Source organism: Cricetulus griseus, chromosome 4 (assembly GCF_003668045.3).
Source record: "Cricetulus griseus strain 17A/GY chromosome 4, alternate assembly CriGri-PICRH-1.0, whole genome shotgun sequence".
Taxonomy (NCBI): Eukaryota; Metazoa; Chordata; class Mammalia; order Rodentia; family Cricetidae; genus Cricetulus; species Cricetulus griseus.
The window spans coordinates 121728273-121737598 of record NC_048597.1 but is presented as its reverse complement, the minus strand read 5'-3'; positions in this window follow the sequence as shown (position 1 = coordinate 121737598).

The following is a 9326-nucleotide window of genomic DNA, read 5'->3' as shown; positions in this document are numbered from 1 at the left end:
GAATATAGCTCTGAGCACTGAGAACAAGTGAAGCAAAAACACACAGCCCTGCTTTTGAGCTCACTAGAGTGAGGCAGGCAGGCATATGATAGGTACTCTAGTCCAGCTTTGGCAGCACTTTACAAAAGGACTCATGGTAGCTCAAGGTGGGCAGAAGGAAAGGATGTTGTTAAAAACAATCGAACCACAAAATAGGGATGCAGACCCCAATGGTTATGAGAGGCATTAGACATACCGAGGATACCAGAGACCCAGAATGGTGTTGTGCCTTCTGAACACAGGGAACAATGTCAATCCCCTTTTCAAATAAAGTTAGAGCCCAAGTTATGCACTCTAGATTAAGAACAATCAGATTTCCCCTCATTCTACTGGTAGCAATCAGCTTTTTTCCAATTATTTCCTAATATAGACAAGTCAATGTAACTATCATATGACCAAACTTCTTAAGACAAATTATCAGTAAACAGGGAAGATGACTCACTAATAGTCAAGTGGCCTACCACCAAGGAAGAAGCACTCATCCCAAGGAAGCTTTCCTCTGCAGGGTTTCTGCCTGGGTTATCTTGTGGTTAGCCTTTTCATCAAAGTAGCATCATTAGGAAAAGGTCTGAAAAACTAGGACTTACTCAGTGCTGACATGACTGTAGAGTTCCAGGAGTTTCCAAGTGATTTAGACTTTCTTCTAGTCATGAGACTTGATGGCTTCAGAGTCATTATTCCCATTTGCTCATGGCTTTACAGGAAGAGGTAGGAGCTGGCATTACAGTGGTTCTAGTCTTTGAATCAGTCAGCATCATTCACTCATTTTATTCAACAAATATTCAGAACCTACTGTCCTCAAAATACAGCATTAGACATTATGAAGGGCTTTACAAACAAGAGGTTACCATTGTGTACATCCATCTTACCCCTCTCCCCACAGAAGAACTCAAGTAACCTCAGTTATGACCATGAACAGACAAAACAGGAACTCCTGTGAATTTCAAGCCCAAGACTCTCATAATGTTATGCCTTCCTTTCAGGTCTGCTCAGACTATTCTCTCCCCAATTGTCTAAAATATATTATTAAAATTCCAAACTTCCCCTCCCTAAGTCTTACCTGCTCTGAGAAGTCACAACCTCTGAACTAGTTTGCTGTTGACATTTAACTGGCACGATCTCAGAACATACTGAGTGGGCTGCCTACAGTCATGGAATATTTGTCTATTAAGAAGGCCCTGAACTGTTAGTTACATGCATACTTTAGTGTCTGTTTGGTTCTGCCACCATTTCTGGCAATCTCTTGAGATAAGACAATATGTTAGGAACTGAGGACATGCTTCTCATACTTAAGAATGCACAGGAAACATATAGACATTTGTGTTTGTTCACTCATGTCACCAAGCAAACTTCTAAGTTACTAGTCATGAGCATAAAGCAGATCTTTCAAGTAATTTGCAGCATTGGAGGAAGATAGTCATGTACATCCTCATTTACTCAATGATGAGGTGAGTAACAGAGTTCCCGCTTGCTTTCTGAGCTTTGTCCTCTTGAGGATCATAAACACAAGTGAGTTTAGAAATACAGGCACACACCTGTAATTCCAGCCTGCCAGAGGTAGGGGCAGGAGCAGGACTGTTTTGAGTTTGAAGCCAGTGTGACTACATAGTGAGTTCCAGGAATCTTAGTTCTAGGAGACTCTGTCTAAAATACAAAACCAGAGTTTGGGAACTATTCCCTTTTGCAAAATCTTAGCTTTGAACCACTGGCAATCAATCATTGTTTTGTCTGTCCCGTACTTGCTGGGCAGTGCTTCTTCTAGGACAATTCTAGATAATGAATCTAAAGCAAAGGTAACATACTCCATCATTCTACAATAATCTCATTGGGAATTGAAGCATTTCTCATCATATTCAGACCAAAACAGTATCAGGTACTTTAAAGAATGGAATAGAAATTTCTCAATTGAAATCTGGAATTTCCTCATTCTGTTACTCTATTCACAGTGGACATGCCAAGGTACAAATGGGCACACAGCGGTGTTCAAGGCACACCAGTTAGAAAACCAGCAGTCCTTTGAAAGTTCAGAGCTGGTACAGATGGATGGAGAGGGCACAGAGTTTCCAGCTCCAGTCAGAACACTTTAATAGTTTCAAAAACTGTACCTAGGTAAAAATGCTTTTTTTTTTTTTCCTTGATTTTTTGAGACTGGGTTTTTCTGTGTAACTTTGAAGCCTATCCTGGCACTCTCTCTGGAGACCAGGCTGGCCTCGAACTTAGAGATCCGCCTGCCTCTGCCTACCGAGTGCTGGGATTAAAGGCGTGCACCACCAATGCCTGGCTAAAAATGCTTTTGAAAAGCCTCATTATTTAATCTTTAAAGACTCAGTAAGACATTATATCACTTTGCTTCTAGAACCCTTCCTTTGCAGTAGACATTGATACTTTTTTAAAGATGACTATAGCATTCGAAGCTTTTACACTTCATTGCAAGCACATCCTAGAGCAGTGGTTCTTAACCTTCCTAATGATGTGAATCTTTCATACAGTTCCTCATGTTGGGATGACCCCCAGCCATAAAATTATTTTTGTTGCAACTTCATAAGAATAATTTTACTAGTGTTATTAACTGTAATGTAAGTATCTGTGTTTTCTGTGGTTTTCCAAAGGAGTCTTGACCCACGGGTTGAGAACCACTGCTCTAGACTGATATCTCATTTACTTATGTTTAGCCACCTCTTAAGAAACACTGATTAAGAAACATTATTACCTGTACTAACAGGGCAAACAATTGGATAATATCTTGGCATTAGAGACTATGTTTTTCTTAAATTACCAAATGCATCTATATCTAGTACATCAGCTCTTTCACATATGATTCTATGTAACACATAGAATTGAACACATATCCAACAAGTCTAACTGATGTTTGGTTCAGACAGCAGGATAGCTAGTCTGCATGCTATTTACCCTTTAAATAGTCCTGTTAAACAAAGGATGTTACAAAAATCCTCATGTACAAAGAAATTCAAGAACTAGCACTTGGAAGGATCCTAAAAGGACCAAAATATCAGGCCTGAGTGTAGGAAAACTTTTTGATAAAAACTGGGAGAAGGGGGAGGGCACTTTTATTGCAGTTCACCTTAGCCTCCTCTGTCTGATATGTATCAGACAGGAACTCTGGGGGCTGAAAAAAGCAAGACCTTCCACTTCATGGTTGCCAATGGTATTTCTACTAAACATCATCATAGGTAAAAATGAGAAGAAATGATGAGAAAAGACAGATATGCATATCTATATCTTCAGACATGTTGACAGGAAGGAAAGCTTCCCCAGAAGAGAAGTGGGAGAATAGGTTTGTACAATTGTGATGCTTTGTATTTAGTTATTCAAACAGTGTGGACTAATCTAAATGCCAGGCTCTGTGATGGGTACTTGCCAGCACCAAAGACAATGAGTCAAGATTTCTATTACCGAAGGGAAAAAGATATTCAATACATTGGTGCAAACTTCAGAGTGCTATGAATGCTTGTACAACAACTATCTACATAAGGACTCAAGGGTATGTTATACAGCTCCAACTCCTATGACAAGCTAAGCATAGTTATGAGCTGAATCTGTTTTCTAAATGTTTAATTAGCTCCACATTCTGTTCCATTCATATGTATCTATGGTCAATCTTTTATCAAATATGAACATAACTATAGTAAAGTTATGTATGTATTTCCTTGGGCTTTATATAGAAATACAAAATCAGTCTTATTCTGTGCTTTCAGAGCAACAGGAAAAGCACAGTGAATGGAAAACTAGACACTAAAGCAACAAACACATTCATTCATTCATTGAGGTTGAATGGTTACAATCAGCTTTCGAAGCAGGCAAGCCTGCCCTCTAGTGCTAAAACTATCAAACTGAATCAGAAGGCAATGTCCAACTACCAAAAGAGAATTAGCAGAATATTCTTAGATATAAAACTGTATTATTCAAAACAAAAAGCTTCAAAGAATAAAATGAAACATATATTTTTAGTTCACTATTTGATTATAATTTTGGAAGTTATTATCTTTTCTTGTTGTTGTTTTGGTTTTTTTCCAGACAGGGTTTCTTTGTGTATCCCTCTGGCTGTCCTGGAACTCACTATGTAGACCAGGCTGGCCTTAAACTCAGAGATCCGCCTGCCTCTGCCTCGAATGAGTGCTGGGATTAAACGTGTGTACCACTACAGCCCTGCCTATAATCTTGCTTTAAAAATTCCAGTGCTTCATACCATTAAAGAAAGCGATGTGGTAGAAAACACTAATATTACATTACTTGAAAAAAAATCACACACAACTACTCTAAAATTCCACAAATCTTATCACTTCAGCTCTATACTTAGCTTCTATGTGAAATCATCTATCTTCTCACTTAAAACAGGCACACACACACTATGATTTTAAATAGATCTGATGCACATTTTAGGATTCTACATTAAAATATCCAACCGCTTTCTGTTTCATCCACCTGGACACCTAACATGCATGTTTACACATATATGTTAGGGCAGCTTTAACCTCTCATGCATGTTCTTCCGAGTCTTTCTCTATTACTAAATGGCTACTTCCTTTATGGGCTCTTAAAACCCCAAACCTTGGAACAATTTTTCTTCACACCCCACAGACTATCAACACATGCTACATACACATCACAATGTATCTGGAATCTGACAACTTCTATTGACTTTGGCTTTCAAATACATGTTTTATTGTACTTACTGTATTATCTTTGTTGAGAGCCCCAACTGTTATCTCACTCAATGAAAGTCATCTTTTGACAAGACTGTAATGACTAATTAGCTACAATCAGGCACAGTTGTTAACCTCAATCTCTCACCTCACTTTTTAATATTCATGAATATCATGAATTCGTATCATCAATATGGTTCTTATCAGTTGTATTCATCTCCTGGCACTCTACCTCAGTACACATTATTTCTGCCTGGAATATTCTGATCCCAAACATGCACTGTCCTCATTCATTTCCTCAGGTCTATTTAGTTTTAACATTAAATATGGTCTATTTAAAATAGCAACCCTAGGCCAGAGAGATAACTCAGCAAGCAGTTAAAAGCATTTACTGATAGCTTGAAGACCTTAGTTTGAGCCCCAAGAACCACAGTAGAAAGAACCAACTCCAAGTTGTGCCCTTACCTCCATGTCTGACACACACACACACACACACACACACACACACACACACACACACCCTACATTTACATACTCTCCAAACTGTTCCTCAGCTCATTTCCTAAAATAGCCTTATCACCACACATAGCCATGTATTTCACGTACCAATTAAAATGAAAATCACCACACAGATCATGGACTATGCATTCTATGTTCTGCTGTATACTCAGAAGTTCTTAATATAAAGCACAGAGCTGACATTTATTGACTTAATGATCTAGTCTAAGAATATAAACAAAGCTGGGCAGTGGTGGCACAGCCTCTAATCCCAGCACTCAGGAGGCAGAGACAGGTGGATCTCTGAGAGGCCAGCCTGGTCTACAAAGCTACACAGAGAAACCTGTCTTGAAAGAATCAAATATATATATATTTTGATTCATACACACACACACACACACACACACACACACACAAACACATGGTAGACTAGAAAGCAAAGAGTAAACCAGAGAAAAATGATTTTTGTTCTTATTTCCTTGCCACTACCAGGGATTGAACCTAGAAACCTCACACATTGCTCAAGCACTATAATCACTGAGCTATATCCTCCTTCAGTAAGAACATGAACTATTGAGTCATTTTTTGCTCACATACCAAGATATACTTACTTAACATCTATTATGTGCTGTGACTTGGTGCCTATTTGAACTTCTTTACAATACTGGTAAATACTACCAATATTATCTTACAGAAAAACCCAAAGATGACAAAGTCAAGTAATTTGTCTAAAAGTGACATGGTATTTGACAAAAGGAAAAACCCTGAGGTGCTCAGATGTTGCTTCTAGAACCTATAAAAACATGGGTACTCCACTTACAATACTCCATAACTTCATTTGTAAGTTTGGTGAATAATTCTAAGTTTTAAATGACAAGCTATCACAAGTATTATTCCTCCCTCTTTACATGGTTCGAATGGGATTGGCATCAATCATATAAAAGGTAATTTTCTTTTGACCTTCCAAGTACACCGAAGGTCTTTTTATCCAGATCTATTTTTTTTTTCTCTTTTTTATTTGGTTTTTCGAGACAGTGCTTCTCTTTAGGTTTGGAGACTGTTCTGAACTCTCTTTGAAGACCTGGCTGGCCTCAAACTCACAGAGATCTGCCTGCCTCTGCCTCCCGAGTGCTGGGATTAAAGGCATGCACCACCACTGCCCTGCAACTTTTATCCAGATCTATTTTCTATGTTGAAGTTAGAGTTGATGGGGACGGAGTTAGGGAAATACTATGTACTAACAGAGCAGAGACTCAAGGCAGATACAGTAAATGTCTGACTAGTCAGTAAGACAGGTGTTGGGAAAACTATGCAGCCTAACAGTCACAAGTCTTGACAATGAACACAAAGCTTGGGGCAGAAACTAATTTCTCTAGTCTATAAAAGCTAACCATAAAAGTTACATTGCTTTTGGAGCTTCAAATCCATTAACAGAAAATGAACCTTAGGTAATCTGTCTGGTTGCTACTAAGCAATAAAACCATATTCACTGAGATCTGAGATCCAGAGTATTTGATAATTTGGATCAAAAGCCTCTCTTCCCAGGCTTCCTAGAAAGGACTTTGCCTCTGATGCTCCCCATGGTGTTTTCTAGTGTTGTGTGAGAACTGACACTCCTCAAGAGAATTCCTCTCCAGGAGAAACAAACCTTTCTTCTATTATTCCTTTGTTTTTTTAAGACACATTTAAATTACATTATTAAAAAAACCTTCATTTACTTAGACATCTGGGAAGCACATGAAAGCTATGTGTCAAAACTTCAGGCTACAGGAACCTGACAAGACAGAACATTTACTTTGCTCTAAGTTACTATCCTGACAGTATTAGTAAAAATCAGAAAGTAAACATATTATCCAGGGAGTCTTAATGCTTGATCCTGAAAGTTCCATCATTTGTTCACACTTTGCAAATTTTGAGAAAGGCCGGGCATTGGTGTCGCACACTTTGAATCCCAGCACTTGGGAGGCAGAGGCAGGTGGATCTCTGTGAGTTCGAGGCCAGCCTGGTCTCCAGAGCGAGTGCCAGGATAGGGTCCAAAGCCAAACAGAGAAACCCAGTCTCGAAAAACAAACAAACAACAAAAAAAACAAACAAACAAAACCCAAATTTTGTGAAAGATCATGTTCGGCTGAACAAACAGAAAAAGTGAAGCTGCCACAAAAATATTTTGTGTGTACTGAAACTGAGCAACTTCACACACCTTAAGCCACTCCTACCCCATCTCACAACCTACTCACACAAATTGGTGGTAGGTACTCGGTACTGTTTATTTAAAGAATTTTGGTTTGCTAAGTAAAAAACATTTGTACATAAGAGACTCCCAAGGGTCATCTAACACTGAGACCCTCAAATTTCCATTCCATTAAAAACTATCTAGACTAGTTCAGAGTAAAAACACATCAATAAAATCTATACATTCTTTATAAATTAAAAACAGGTCTGTCAAAAAGGTACTAAGTCAGGCCAGGTATTGTGGTTAGTGCCTGTAATCGAGCCATTCAGAGGTTGAGGCCAGAGGACTTTGAGTTAGGGCTGGCCTGAATTACATATGCAATGAGTTCAAAATCAGCCTGGGATACAGATTGAGACACTGCGCCTTGAGAACCCATAAACCATGTCAAGAATTTTATTAGCAGCACTTAAACAAGGCATACCTAGCTGGTAAGAGACAAATAAATACTTATCAGATAAGTAAGTATATGTAACACACCATGGCTTTGCTATACACATGACTTGAATATCTGGCAATACTTTATTAAAAATGATGGTCTCCAAAAGGCTATGGAGACCAACTCCATCCTTTCTGCTAAATGTCACACCTGGCTCTAGTTCTGTGTGTACATCTATGAGAAAGTCAATTCCATGTTATAAAGCACCATAGGTATTTCATTCTACATAATGCAACAGGTCTGAACATTTTATAACAGAGTTCCTGGGAAGGCACTTCAGTTATTAAAAGGAGGCACATTTCTAAACTGCAGGGTCCTTAATACTGTCTTCACCACTTAAAATCTCCACATTCCACAATGACATACTGTTCACAAACAAAGAATGGCAAGGGACACTGTCCCTACCCCAACAAATGAATTACTCAAGTAGGTGAGATGAGAAATACATGGAGCAAGAGCAAAGACAATGTAACTGCAGTGATGATTTTAAGAAAAAAAAAATCAGTGAATTCAAATTTCCAGATCAAACAACTTTAAAGTATTTTTGATAACAAACAAAACACACTCTTATATGCTCTGCTGCTTTCTAAGGGTCATCAATAAGATTTGAGTATTATTTTGTTTAAACAATACAGATGACAGAGAGCATTTGCCAGGTTATATCCTCGAACCTTGTATGATTTCAATTTTATAGATCTGGAAGTTATAGGAAAATATTCTCCAAGTTTAGAAGTTGTACCTTGGAGAGTAGACAATAAAATTCCGAATTCAGGGGCCGAGGAGCTGGCTCATCATCTACAAGCATTGGCTGCTCTTGCCAAGGATCCGGATTCTGTTCCTAGCACCTATGTAGTTGCTCATAGTCATTTGCAACTCCAGTTGCAGGGGATCTGATATCCTCTATCCATGGGCACCAGGCACATGTGGTGCAGGTAAAACGCTCATGCACATAAAATGAAATAAATAAATCTAAACTTTTTAAAAAATTATAAATCCAAAGGACTGGGTAAATGTATGGCCCAGTGGTAGAGCACTTGCCTAGAATATATGTATGACTCCTCTAGTTCAATGTCAAGTAGCCATGCCACCCCAAAAGTATAAAACTGTAAATGTTTTATTACAATGAACTTGTTTTAAAACATCATTTGTAATGTTAAATAACACTGTTGGCATGCTAAGTTCTACTAACTCAACCAGTCTCACACCTAAGAGGAATAATCCAGGAAAATGACCCATATCTGAAAGACTTTAGAACATGTTATTTCTCACTGCTCTGTGTCAGTGTTTTATATAGCTATGCAAAGTAATCTTATTAAGAAGGCAAGCAAAACACTAGCAATCATGATCTCCTTGCTTGTCAACCAAAAGGCAAATAAAGTCTTCAGAATGATATTCTTCCTTAAACAATCAGTGCTAAGAATCATTCACCATAAAACAAATTCACCATAAAAATAAT